This window comes from Callospermophilus lateralis, chromosome 6, assembly GCF_048772815.1.
Source record: "Callospermophilus lateralis isolate mCalLat2 chromosome 6, mCalLat2.hap1, whole genome shotgun sequence".
Taxonomy (NCBI): domain Eukaryota; kingdom Metazoa; phylum Chordata; class Mammalia; order Rodentia; family Sciuridae; genus Callospermophilus; species Callospermophilus lateralis.
Window position 1 is genome coordinate 19,878,008 of NC_135310.1, and position 14,603 is coordinate 19,892,610.

At 40.4% G+C, this 14,603-nt stretch overlaps 1 protein-coding gene and 1 non-coding gene across 4 annotated transcripts in view; one reads left to right on the forward strand and one right to left on the reverse strand.

Annotated features, from left to right (window-relative positions):
• Sash1 (SAM and SH3 domain containing 1) overlaps positions 1-14,603 on the reverse strand; it is a 223,669-nt gene that overhangs the window by 102,850 nt on the left and 106,216 nt on the right. The gene's annotated exons all lie outside the window — the stretch shown is intronic.
• Positions 3,773-3,844, forward strand: Trnaa-ggc (transfer RNA alanine (anticodon GGC)). Its single transcript has one exon. It is a non-coding gene; the product is annotated as a tRNA-Ala (tRNA).

Below are 14,603 nucleotides of genomic sequence, written 5' to 3' on the forward strand. Positions count from 1 at the left end.
GCTGGGAGTGATATTGGCTAAATCACATTGTTCTATTATGTGTGCATATAAGTATGTAACGACAAATCTCATGATGTAAAAATATACTGCACCAATTTTTAAAATGGGCGGGGGGGATAAGTGGGGAATATGTATTTCATTTTATGAAGTGTTGCCTAACTCTAGAATCAAAAAGAAAGCAAACTGGACCTTTTCTTTTACAAAAAAAAATTAAATCTTTTAAAAATCTGAAGTAAAATAAAATAAATGAACTTTATAGTTATTCATGTCTAATAAGTAAAACATTTAAAAGATGCACAGATGGATGTTATTATTTGAGAATGAAAAAATTAAAACAAAAATTGTGGTCTCAGGATGTTGAGACAAATGCCAAACTTTATAGCTCACGGCAAACTTTTTATTATAAATGCTTGCAAGATCAAGTTTAAAATGGAAACACAAGCAGACAAGGCTCCAAAGTAATATACATAAATGATATGTTTCTGTTCTTGTATAGTGATTTTCCTCTCTTCTGAGCATTAATCTTTGAATGACTGACTCTATAAATTATTGAACTAAGTTCAAAAGCAAATGAAATTTAAAATACCCATTTATTGAATGGCAAAAGTGCCATGTTGAAATTACTGTGATTTATCTGTTTCTTTAACGATTCCTGTAGCAAACTTACTTCATTGCTCAAAATTATTACCTGGTTGCATAGTTTACTCTGGCTTAAACATAAATCTATTTCCACTGTTCAGAACAGCAGCCATTTGTCAGGATCTCATTCATTCATTCAGAGCCACAAGGTCCAATTTTTTCTTTCTACAGTTCTAAACTGGCACACTGTGGTACATGTAGACAGGACTCACCTTTTAGAAACTGATGAAGTTCGTGTGTACCACTGATCACCACAAAAAGGGATGCACCAGGAGGAGTGCATCTAACCAGGACAGAGTTCACACACCATGGTCGCCTGCCTGTTTAGAACCTGTGTAGTCCCAGCAGCTCAGGCACAGATGGGCACCCTAAGGGCAAGCCTGTGGAGAGCCATGCATTTCTTGAGCACTAATGCCTGTGGGTACCGTGACTGCAGCAAGTGCTGTGGTTGGAGTCTGGTCTAAAAGCCAACTTCTTCCCCACACCAAGAAGAGCATCCTCTTGAGGCTGCGGGTATAGTTCAGTGGTAGAGTGCTTACCAAGCATGCAAGGGCTCCTGGATTCAATCACCAGAACCAAAAGAGGCAAGCAGGGGGCTCCCTCATTTCTCTCTTCCAGATTCACTTCGTGGAGATGTTGTGTGTGGGGAGCACATATTCAGGCTGGAGGTGTAGCTCAATAGAGCACTTGCCTAACAGATATGAGGCCCTAGGTTCCATCCCTAGCACCACAGAAACAAAACCAAAAACCATGATCTCCACCTGGCAGAAAATTTGCCATATACATGATAATGGATGAAACTGCTCAATATATAAAGAATGTTGATAAGTGAATAAGAAAAACATAAGGTTAGACCAAAATGAACGAACAACTTTTTTTAAGACATGAATCATAGAAATAAAAATAAGAAAATATGCATGTTTGTACAAATAGTCGAAGAAATACAATTTTAAAAGCCTAATGAGACTACATTTTGCCAAACTGGTAGAGGGTTTCCCCCACTGATAATATTTAATGCAAGTTAGTATGTAATAAAGGTTGCATATATGTTGCTGATAGGAGTACAAACTATAGAATATTTCCTAGTGGTAATTTAACAGTATTTCAAGAGTCTTTAAAATAGTCTCACTTTACAATCTGCTAAGTTCATATCTAACAATTGTCCCAAAGGAGGTAAGATATTATGGTGAAGATGTACATTTAAAATGTTCATGGTCACTTATTATAGTAGCAAAATATTAAAAATTCCCTAAATAGCTAACATTGGAAAGTGCTTACATAAATTATAATATATTCACAAAAAAGTATATAATCATTAAAAATAACAATACTGAAAAATACTTAGTAAGGGAGAAGTATTTCTTAGAGGAGGTTATGGAACATAAACAAGTATATATTTTGGATATACACATATAAATAATACTCTAAACTCCACCAGGCAGGAAGTTTTGTATATTTTGCTCACTGGTTTATCTCCAGAACTCAGCAGAGTATCTGATACTTAGTAGGTACTCAATATTTGCTGAAATATATATGTCAGGTGAAAGCCTGTGGTTCTATGTGAGCTGGGAGCACAGTAGGGAGTCTAAGCACAACCTTCATTTTCTTTTTTAGGCCTTCCTGAATTTTCTAATTTTTCTACAGTGTGTGTGTGTGTGTGTGTGTGTACATATACTACTTTCACAATCAGAAAGCAAAACAAAATGTTTCTACTTAAATAATGATTTTTCTTAATATTATTCTTTATAGAGAACCAGTGTCAGATCTGGTTTGAAATCGACACGCAAACATGTGCACACGATTAAGGTCCCAGAACCGTAGCCAGGACACTGGAGATCCATGACAAAAGATTTATGTTAACTTTTTAAAAATCACATTGGTCATACGATGACTAATTTCTTTTCTACAAATAGATCTTTGTGGAATATTTATTATTTAAAGATGCATTTTTGAAAGCATCATACACACACACCACAGTATCTTATTATTTTTTTAAAATTATATTATAGAATTAAAGATCCTGAAGTATAAATAAGAATTTTCCTCACATTGTGTTACTTTCCCTTTTCCTGTAACTGCCATGTCAAATTCTCCTTTCTTACAGCACAGAAAAGAATTACTGAAGTATTTTCTTGTTTCTTTTTTTTTTTTTTAAATATTTTTAGTTGTAGATGGACACAATCTCTTTATTTTATTCCTTTATTTTTATGTGATGCTTAGGATTGAATCTAGTGCCTCACCTGTGCTAGGCAAGTGCTCTACCACTGAGCTACCCCAACCCTACTTGTTATTTCTTAGCTGGCCTCAATCACCTAAAAATTTCGAGGATGGTGATTAGAGCATCATTATTTCATACAAGATTATACAGATTATATGCACTTTTTTATGTATGTACACAATCATTATGACAACTTCCCCCTAGCAGACAGCATTTTTTCTGAGGAAAATCTAAAAAAAACCAAAAAACCAAAACTTCAGAGGAGTACAGACAGGAAACATATTTGGCCCTTATGGTCAAGGGCAGAACACAGATGGACCGCCCTTTCCTAGCATCTGCAGCAGAGCAGGCAAAAGTGGCGGGTTCCCATACAATGACTAATGTGCCTGGGAAACAGGACAGGAGGGCTGACTGTGGCCTAAAACTGTACGTCCCTCTCAAAAGGTTGAAATAAGCCAAGAAATATGACTGTTATTTACACAATCAAGACAATAAAGAATTGTAAAGACGCGAACAGATCTTTCTTTTTTTTAACCAACCCTACAGTGACAAGGTACCACTTCTAAGTCACCCACCTTTGCCCTACCAGGTCCTCAAACAATGTATGTAGACTTAAAGTACCAACACTTGAGTTTTTCACTCATTCTACAAGATTCAACAAGAGAATGCGAGAGTGCTTTCATTTACCACACATCCTCCAGCTCAACCGAGAAACGATTAGCATTCTAGTCTAAATTTTAAATATTATACCCTGTACGTATTTAAAGTTGCTATGAAGACCCTCTTTGAACATTCTAAATTTGAATGACACCAAATGTCCTTAACAACTCATGGAAATGCTCATTACACGAAAGAGAAAAAATGGGCTTCAAAAATGGAGAGGATGAATAAATGAGAGAAAGGTAGTAGAAGGCTGGGGATATGGCTCAGTGGTAGAGCACTTGTCTGGCAGGCAGGAGACCCTGGGTTCAATCCCCAGCACCACCAATAAATAAATATATAAACAAATCAGAATATAGGAAATTTGAAAGTGGAGACATCATAGTACATGATGCCTAGTGTTCTACATGTGGTAGGAAAACAATAAACGTTTATAAATTGAATTTAAATTTTTATTGTTTTTAGTTCCTAGGTATTAATATTGTATAATTTGATTCACAGAACAAGAGAATTATATTAAAGCAATAAAGCAAAACAATGAGAGAAACAGGTTCAAGGAAGGACAGAGTCATGTGAAGCTCTATATATATCCTCTATCACATGTGCCAGGGGCTTTGTTAGGGATTATATAGCCTGCCACTTGTCCTTGCTGATCCTAAGCAGACCACCAGGGGAAAACAAAATGGACTGCTTTGGGAATAAAAGCAAATAAATATTTTCTTGAAAATATTTTAAATTGCAATTTATACATTTTTAAAATCAAACTGATTCTTATCTACACCAAGGTGCAAGCAAATAACAGAAAGAGCCGCAAGACTCCCTTTGCATAAATCCCAAGAACTACCAAGAGCCCACTGAGGCCACCCCACTCATTCTCAACCTGCAGTCCACTCCCCACTGCTGGCAATCACTGGATCTCCACCTATAAATTGAGTTCATCACAGTTTGGGTGAGTGTCCGCCAAAGGTCCATTTAGTAAAGGCTTGGTCCCCAAAGTGGCAATACAGGGAGGTGGCAGGAAACTATAGGGGGTGGGGACAAATGAGAGATGGTTAACTCATTGAGGGTGTGACCTGGAAGGGGATCATGGGACCCTCCCCCATCTCTTCCCCTTCCTGTACGACTTTGCTTCCTGGTTCATGAGGTGAGTGATTTACTGCACCACCCACTCCTGCCAATATGGCTGCCTTGCCAGAGGCACAAAGCAGTGGTATCAATGGATCTGGGACTGGAGCCTCTAAAACCATGAACTCAAATAAACCTTTTCTTTTCACCAGTGAATTATCTCAGGTATCTTATTATAGTAATGCAAAACTGAATAATACAATCACAAAATCATTTCCCATTTCACTTCCTGCCATCAATGCCAATTTTTATCAAGTGCTTGCCAACCTGGTGCCCCACACCATTCTGGGCACTATGTGTACATGTCTATAATCACACACACACACACACACACACACACACACACACACACACAATAGGTAATTATACATATATATTGTTTATGTATTATATAGGGAGAATTTTTTCATATTTAATCTTCTCAAAACCTGGTAAAGTAGAAACCTTTACTATTTGTATTTTTACTAATGAAAAGACTGAGCATGGAGAGATCTTGCCCAAGAACATACACTAGAAGATGGTACCATTTAATGAGTACCTCTATTGTGATCTGGGTACCTGCTCTTCACTGCTATGCTAATATCTATCGGTCCCTACCGTCAGTGCGCCATGCTGATAGCAGACTTCCTTTGGCCTCCTGAATCTCTATCCTCCTCCCCTACATCCTAGCCTCTGCCATCCTAGAGGGTGTTCTATTCTGTTTTCTTCCTTCTAAGGCCATGTTTTCTGATACCTGCACAATGACCCTCATTTTCTCCTAGGCCCCATCCACATTCAGCCTTGTGGCTGATTCTCTTCCACTTGCTACCAGACTTAGGAATGGACAAACATACAACTATTAACTGTTCTAGTTTTCTAGAGCCAATCCCACCCCACTGTCCTGTCTGAAGGGTCCCCATCACCTGCTGTTCACCCAGACTTGAACTTCATAGTCAAGGACTGACCCTCTCCAGCAAATCCCTGCAATGAGGCCTCTCCAGTGGGTGCATCTATCTCCAAGTGCTAGTCTCCCCTGCATGTCTCCGTAGAAGACATCCTGCTATCAAGGACTCCTGCTAACAATGACTGGCTTTGTCTGGCAAAATCCAGACATTCCTAAGAATTGTGTTGAATCTCACGTAAAACTACCCAAGTCCTCTGGAGGATGTTGGGTTACCTATTCCAATTATAAGCCAAGGAAGGTATACAAACAGCCCCAAGATACAAAGACACTGTTATGAGCTCATGGTGGATGTACAGGAGCTCCCTCTTCCTGCAAGCCACTGAGGGGCCTGCCACCTGTCATCTGCAGTTAATTAGGTAACACTTGTGAAGGGTTTTGCGACATGTTGCACACGTGTTGTCCAGGATCTCACACATGACACTCCACAAGGCAAAACTTAGGAGCTATTTTTAAAATCTATCTAACAGTTGAGCAAATCTCAAGAGTGTTTCTTTTTGCAGATCACTATAAATCCATTCCTCTTCCACGGAGGTACCTCTAAAAGGAGCACACAACTGGTGGGGATTATTGAAGAGATTACAAAGGATTTTTAAAACAACCCCCCACCCCAACAACAACAGTAAAAAAGCAAACTGATTATAATCCATGCTTCATTTTTCAGAGAAACCACAGAGAGACTTCTTCATTTCATCTATTATTTCAAAAATAAGCAATTCAAGAAGAAAGGAGGGGATGAATCGCTTTGTGTCTGTGCATAGGTTACTTCCACATATGTGAGAGAGTCGCAGAGCTGGGGGCCATCCCAGGGCACACTGGAGGGGTTTCTGCGATGTCTCAGAATCTGTGAGGACAAAGGCCAACTTCTCTGAAGCCCTGGTCAGACTTGCTTGAGCAGCTCGGCCAAGTGCCTCGTGGGTGTAAGCTGAAGACTGAGGTCACCTTCACCTCCCAAGCTATCATTACAGCAGCTTTTCTGGCTTCAGGAAAAATAAAAGGTTTATTTTTAATTAATGAGGGCAGGTCACTAATTCCCTCTTTAAAAGAGCTTCCTTTTGCTAAAGGGAATCCCATGAATGAGTGGGCAGGTTTAATGAACTGCCTTTGGCTAAGAGGTTTGAGGGGAAGTTTCTCACAATGGTTAAGTTCTTCCAACCACAGAGCCACGGGAGGTGCCTACACACATCTGGGTCTCTGCTTCAAGAGTCCACCACTGCCTCATGGCGACCTTTGTCCTGCTGGCTCTCGGGTGGTTGACAATATTTTTTCAGTTCTTGTATTTTTCAGGGACAGGCGCTAGCATGTTCTCAGGACCATCTGGACTTACCTTCAACTCTGCCTGCAGACAGCACTGTCTAGCACGTCAAGTTCCTCAGTCAAACCTACACAGTGATTTCCATTGTTCTCATCCTTTACTAAAACAATCCTATGCTCCATTTACTACCAAAAGTAATACTTTTCCTCAATAATTGCATTACCAATCCTGTCTTCTCCCCCAGAACTCTGACATAACATGGAGAACCTTCTAGATGAAAGCATGTATCAAGTACAAGTCAGAAAAGTATAACACCTCCCTCAGGCTCAGCATTTAAAAAGAAGGAAAGGAAGAAGCTCGAGCATATGAAAATCAGTATCCGAGCACCTGTAGAGTTATCAGGATTTCCTAGGCATGTAACGATTATCATTGGTTAATACCAACACCTAAATTATTGGCCTGCACACACCAATAAGAACACTAAGTAACTTCCTCTTTCAAATTAAAAGTATTCAATACGCATTCTTAGTTCACTTGCCAATGGAAGCCTACTTTCTCATCTGAAAAGTAAAATAATATTGGTGGCACTCACCTTAGTTCCCACTACTCAGGAGGCTGGGGTGGGAGGATCACTTGAGCCCAGGGGTTTGAGGCCAGCCTGGGTGCCATAGGGAGACCTTCATCATACCCCCACCATCTGTATTATCCTGTCTGTGAAGACCACAGTGTTGACATCTGTTGATTACACTCAGGCATAAGCTGGGCGTGTTACAGATTTTCCCTCTTGAGAAATGCATCAACACTTCTGGGCCTAATGGAGGGGAAGCTCTCGAAAGGCACACGTTTCCCTCACTGCTACAGCCCAGGACGAGGCCCATTAAATATGTGCTTCATACATTTTTAATAATTATTTCCCATAGTTCTCACTGCAGCCTTCAAAGGTGGGCATTGTCTGTGGCCTTATGGAGAAACTGAGGCAGGCAGAGACTTGGTAACTTGCCCCAACCACTTAGCTGTCAGTGTCCGAGCCAGGATTGCCACAGGTGCTGCCTGCCTCCTGAGCTCGCTCTGACCCCTCTGCTCTGCTACCTGGGAGTCCCCTACAGTCGATTCCCAATAAAGCCATTTGCGTCCAACTGCATCCCCACATTTAGGGACACTCCGGAACTTCTTCCATTGTATGCCTTCTGGCTCCGTCTTATGACCCAATGTCCAGCATTCTTGGGTTCTCCAGTGAAACAATTGAGTGCTTCATCTATTTCCTTTCATAACTACCCCTTTTTAGTAAATCCTGTGTAGACCAAAGTATATCAACAAGCCTTGTGGGGTGAATACACCTGCTGTAAATATTAATGCTGGGCCTCTGGAAAGACACCCAGCCTTTCAGTGTCCCTTCTCCAAGGCGGGCAGGCCAAGCTTCTCCAAGTGCTTGTACCTGGGCTTTGTGAAAAGGGGCCATTTACCCAGTTTGTTCTTTCTTTTTAGTTTTTCATCCTTTGTTATCATTCTTTTCTTCTCTTCTGTCTGGCTCACAAATATATTCAACTATCTCCATAAAACGACTGAAAGGAGAAAGGAAGGAAGGCAAGGAGAGAGGAGAGAAGGAAGGAAGGTGAGCTGCTGGTTCATTCTCTGCTCCTCCATTGTTTCCATTCCTCAGAGCCAGAGTTCAAACTTGAGTTTCCAAGCCCCGCCCGTGGATCCTTTGAGGCCATGCATCAAGGGAGGTGCTTATTCATGAGGACAAGCAAACATCAGAAGGAGCGTGAGAATGGCCCCTCTCCCTCCAGCTGCTTCTCTGAATCTGACGCCACCTTTCCTGTCTGCTCTGTTGCTCCACAAGTGTGTCCAACAGTTCCTCAAACCACGCTGCACACTCCGCCTTCTTCCCTCTCTCATCTGTTACTAACCACACTGACCCCCCAGCAGCTTTCCTTCACTGGCCCATCATTCCACGGTCAATCAAGTTCTAAAGGCCTCCAACCAAAGGCCCCACCTTCACGTCCTCACTTCCATTTCCGCACCCAGGATCTCTGCTCCACTTTATGTGGACTGCAGCAATACTTTCTCCCTGCTTTTCTTCCTCACAAGTAAATACGTGTTCTCATGCCAAGATGAACTTCCCCAGACATGTCCTCGGGTCACTGTCCCAATCCAAAACCTTCCTATGTCCCTCTGAACAACAGAACAACATCAAACTGTGAAACTGGAGTTCAAGGCTTCCACAGTGTGGACACTATCTACTCCCCAAGGTACTGAATCTCACTGACTTCCTTGAAATTGAACTCCCCTGAGCTCTGTTAGCATCTCAAACAGGAACTCAAACTAGCTAAATATTAAGTAGTTTAATCCACTACTGGAATGATGAGGAACTTAACTTCAGTGAGAAATCAATGCACATGCCAGGTTCACACATTCTCTAAAATGGTAAATATTTCCCTAAGGGGTCTCATTATTAAAACCATAGCAACATGCTAATACATTCACACAGGCTCTCACATTTTCCAAAATAGTAAATATTTTCTTAAAGTCTCATTATTAAAACCAAAGCAGCATTCCAATACACTGAGCAGCTTTCTTTAAAACTGCTGCCTTTCTTTTTTTTTCTATAGTAATAATTTTCCTATGTCTCTTCTCTTACATTCTTTTTTTAATTTTTACTTTTATTTGTTCTAATTGGTTAAACATGATAACAGAATGCATTTCTATTCATTGTACACAAATTGGAGCACAACTTTTCTTTCATTTGTTGTGTACCATGTAGAGTTGCACCACATGTGCAGTCATAATGAAGGTGAACAGATGGGAAAAAAAAACATCTCCTATATTGTTTATGATAGAATATTCTAGCTTTTGGGCATTCACCGTAACTGAAGTAGCTATAGACAAAATCTAGAAACCAAACACGAAATTTTTCATTGTATCATTTAGGACTTTTGAGGGGGGCAGACTTACCAGGGATTGAGCTCAGGGGCACTCGACCATTGGGCCACATCCCCAGTTCCATTTTACTTAGAGATAGAGGCTCACTGAGTTGCTTAGTGCCTCACCATTGCTGAGACTGGCTTTGAACTTGCAATCCTCCTGTCTCAGCCTCCCAAGCTGCATTTTAACATTTTTAAAACAACTTTTTTCTTTCATTCAAGGATGCTTTAAATGCAACTGTGATATATTTTTTTAAAATCCTTATTCAAAATATCAGCATCCATGCAGATATCTGTTACTTCGGCCCAAAGAAAGCAATGTATGAATTAAAATTTAGGTGAAAAGCAAGCACTGGGCGGGGCTAAATCATTTCTTAAATGAACTCTAATGTTCTCAATCCTTAAATGAAAATCTAGCCAGAATGATCCTTCTTAATTACAAAAAAATGTAACCATATAGATACCATATATATATAACTATATATATGCACACGTGCATCTTTATCATCTTAATGACAAGTTATCAAGAGTCAGAAGCATCAACATCCAGTCAGGCGATGTGTCACCAAAGGGTCTTAGCACAACAGAAACTATACCAAAAATGGAGATTTAAAAACTGTTGGATGGGCTGGGATATAGCTCAGTTGGTAGAGTGTTACTTGCCTTGCATGCACAAGGCCCTGGGTTCAATCCCCAGCACAACAAACAACAACAACAAAATACTGGTGGAAAACCTATAAGAAATAAACCCTGCACAGAGACTCTGGCAAACATTCCCACCAAGGTCTTTGGGAAGAAATTTTCAAACAACTGAGGATTGGGGATGCAGTTTGGAGGTAGAGCATGTGCTTATTAGCATGTGCAAGGCCCTGAGTTCAATCCCCAGCACCAGGAAAAAAAAAAAAAAAAATTAATTAAATAAATAAATTTTCAAACAACTAGGAATTTCAAGAGGATTTCATGCTTCATATTATTTGTTTTTTTGTTTGATTGTTTTTTGGTGCTGGGGATTAAACCCGGGACCTTGAAATGCTAGGCAAGTGCTCTATTACTGAGCCACTTCCAAGATCAATTTCATCTAATTTTACAAACACAATTACTAAATGGCCAAAGGGCATTATTTTATTCCATACAGGCTTAGATACAGCCTTGTACATGGCGAGGACTCAATAAAGGTTGACCGAATGTAACTGCGTAATACTAAATTTCATAAATCTTGTCCCCTCCTATTTCATCTGAGGTCTTTGAGTGGGAAAAAATTTATATTACATTCCTCTTTGTCCCTGGGGTACACAGTAAGTGCTCAATCAATATTTAGTGACTGATTGAACTGTAGGATTACATACTTAACTGGAATTCATGAAACTGCTTAAATCAAAGGGCAAACCTAGAAAGCCAATTTAATGTCTGTGTCACAGATGGGTGGACAAAGCTTTTAGATAGCACCTTTGGGCAGCCTGTGGCACTATGGTGTGTTCATTTTTCACCTTATATAGTTTCTGTTTACTGTGGAATGTCCCTTTAAGTGTAACGTATAATTAGGATTGTCCTAGAGAGAAAACGTAATGCTGATAATTATGGCTCATGGGTTTACAGGGAGGTATGGCTCTCACCTCAAAAGGATCAATTCTGAGAACTTTAAGAACAGTCTGCAATAAGAAACATCTGTTCCAGATTACTTGTAATCTCTTTTGTGATTTAGATACACAATCACTAATGTACCAGTGTGAAGCAGTGCTTTCCACAATCCTGGTCTTTTTCCTTGTAAACAAAACTACACACGCTGGCTCAAGATTCTAGAAGTTTCTCATCGTGGTGGGCACTCATCGGGACTGATTCACAAGACACTCTCCAAATCTTTTGTTCCTCCTTTAGAACCTTGGGCTGACGTATGCCAGGAAGACTTTCCCACTCAAAGCCCTGATGTGAGAATGTGCGTGCCCATGTTAGGCTAGGAGGGTGCTCCCTATACTCCGCAGTGACTGTGACTGTCAAGGTGACCCAGCTTCGTCATTTCATATGCACCCCACGACTGCCTCCAGTAGTTCAACTTTACCAACAGCACAAGGAAACCTTCTGTTGTCTGTTGTCAAATACAAATTGCAGTTCTTAGGATGACTGTGAATTCGCTTTGATATTAAACTGCTCATATAGCCCTCAGATGTCATTGGTATAAAAAAGCCTCCCTTCTCTTGATTCAGTGGTATTGACGGCAGCTTCTGAAGCATTGCAGACACTTTAAAGAAGACAAAACTGAATTTGAGAATTCTACCATCAAAACTTCTAATTTCAGTATTTCTATTCACATGACACCACCTGATTACAACTCTCTATAACTGGATATCCAGTTAATATGTGTTGAGCCTCTGCAAAATGCAAGACAGCATGGGGCATGAGCACTGTGGCGGCTACTGGGAAGGCCACAGAGCTGCAACTTAAAGCCAGCGCATCACCTGGTAGAATAGGTGAGGCTAGTACATGAGCATAGAACATGATGCAAAAAAAAGATACCATATTGTATGCGAAGGAAGATAAACCTGAATTGGAGATTTAGAAAGACAAGGGTCACTTCCCTTGGAGAACCCAGGAAGAACCTACAGAGGAAGTGGCACTGGAATAGAGTGGAATGAGAAAGGCAGGGGATGACTGAGGTGCAGAAGAGAAGGCGCTGTAAGGGAGGATGACGTCCTTCATGACAAACCTCTTAATAAAAGCTAAGGTAGCCAGGCATGGTGGCGCAAACCTGGAATCCCAGCAGCTTGGGAAGCTGAGGTAGGAGGATGGCAAGTTCAAGGTCAGCCTCATCAACTTAGTGAAACTGTCTCAAAATAAAAAGGGCTCAGGGTATAGGCAGTGGTAGAGCACCCCTGGGTTCATCCTCAGTTCAGAAAAGAAAGAAAGAAAGAAAAAAGGCAAGGTAGGGCCGTATACCACATACTCAAGATAGATCAAAGACCTGGGCATAAAAGCTTAAAGTTTAAAACACTTAGAAGGAAACACCAAAGGAAAGCCTCAACATTGAATTTGGCAATGATTTCTCAGATATGACACCATCATGGGTCATTTTAAAAAGAAATAAATGGGGCTTAATCAGAATTACAAAATGTTTGTGCATCAAAGGACACTATCAACTTAGGGAAGGACCACCCACAATGGAAAAAAAAATATGTTCAAATCATATATCCATTGTAGGATTAATAGCCAGAATATATAAAGAACTCCTACAATTTAATTGCAGCAAAATAAACAACCCTAACAAAAAAATAAAGGACGTGTATAGACATTTCTGCAAAGATATAAAGATGGCCAAACAAGCATATAAAAAGATGTTCAACATGACTAATCATTAAGAAAATATAAGCCAAAACCACAGTGAGATACCATTGCATACCCATTAGGATAGAATTTTAAAAAAATAGAAAATAACAAGTGTTGATAAGGATGTGGAGAAACTGGAAACCTATGTTCTGTTGGCAAGAATGCAAAAACTATGGAAAACAATATGAAGGTTCTGCAAAAAAAAAAAAAATTACAAATAGAATTCCATATGATCTAACAATTCCACTTCTAGGTATATTCCCTCCTGAGGGATGGGGGTGGGGGAGAATTGAACACAGAGATGCTGATATTTGCATACTCATGTTCCCAGCAACACTATTCATAATAATGAAATGGTGGAAGTAGCTTAGCTGTCAATGAATGAATAGAAAAACATTATATGGTATATAAATACAGTGGTATATTACTCAGCCTTAAAAAGGAAGGAAATTCTGACACATTCTAAAACATGGATGACCACTGAAGACATTACGGTAAGTGAAATATGCCAAGGACAAAAAGACAAATACTGTCTAATTTAACTTGCATGAGCTACCTGGAGTGGTCAAATTCATAGAGACAGAAAGCAGAACAGTGGCTGCCAAGGGCTAGGGGAAGCTTTTGTTTAATGGTAGGGGTTTCTATTGTGCAGGATGGAAAGGGTTCTGTGGGTGGATGGTGAGGATGTTTGTACAACAGGGAGAATTTGCCTACTGCCACCAAATTGTCCACTTAAAAAGTTAAGATGTGGCTAGAGGGATATGTGCAGGCTTCTTAGCACATATGCCACCCTGCTACATAGCCCTGCTGAGGACAATGTGTTCCTAACCCTGTTCTGTGACCCCTCAGTCTCCTGCAGCTCTCTGCCCTCACTGATACCCAGAGCTTAGAACACTGCCAGCCAGTTCCCTCCAGGCCGGACTCTTCTTTGCATATATGAATTCTTAAACCCAGCCTCTCGCATTTACACTGATCTAGAAGGTGATCAGCATATGTGGCTTGCCTCTCTGGCATTCAGAGGGTAACACTGTTTCACATAATGAAAAAATTAAATTGATTTTAAATAAGCCAAGCACTTTTAGTTATAATATCTTTTTTTGTTATTACCTCATGGAGCTCAAAAACCGTATACCAACAAGACTCATATCAACAAGACTCACCCTGAGCCTCCTGATGAAGCTGTTCTCTGAGGTTCACATGGTCAGCCAAAACAAATAAGAGAAAAAACAAATGGATTGCCCAACAGATTAAAATCTCACCTAAATGCTGGCTTGTGTTTGACATTTTCGACTCCTAAGTGACAGGCACCCAGCGATGAGAAGAATGTCCACCTGACCTGATCTACAGTCTAGCGCTCTACCTGTCCATCTTCAAATCAGGGAACATGGTCATGACGCCCATCTCCACCTGGAGAAAATGTGAGGTGAGATGGGAAGGGGAGGGTGGCAGGTGGACTGGTAGTTCCTGTGCATCTCTGCTCTTGCCCCCCTGGACCCTGGTGGGAATTGGGCAGTCTCCATTTCC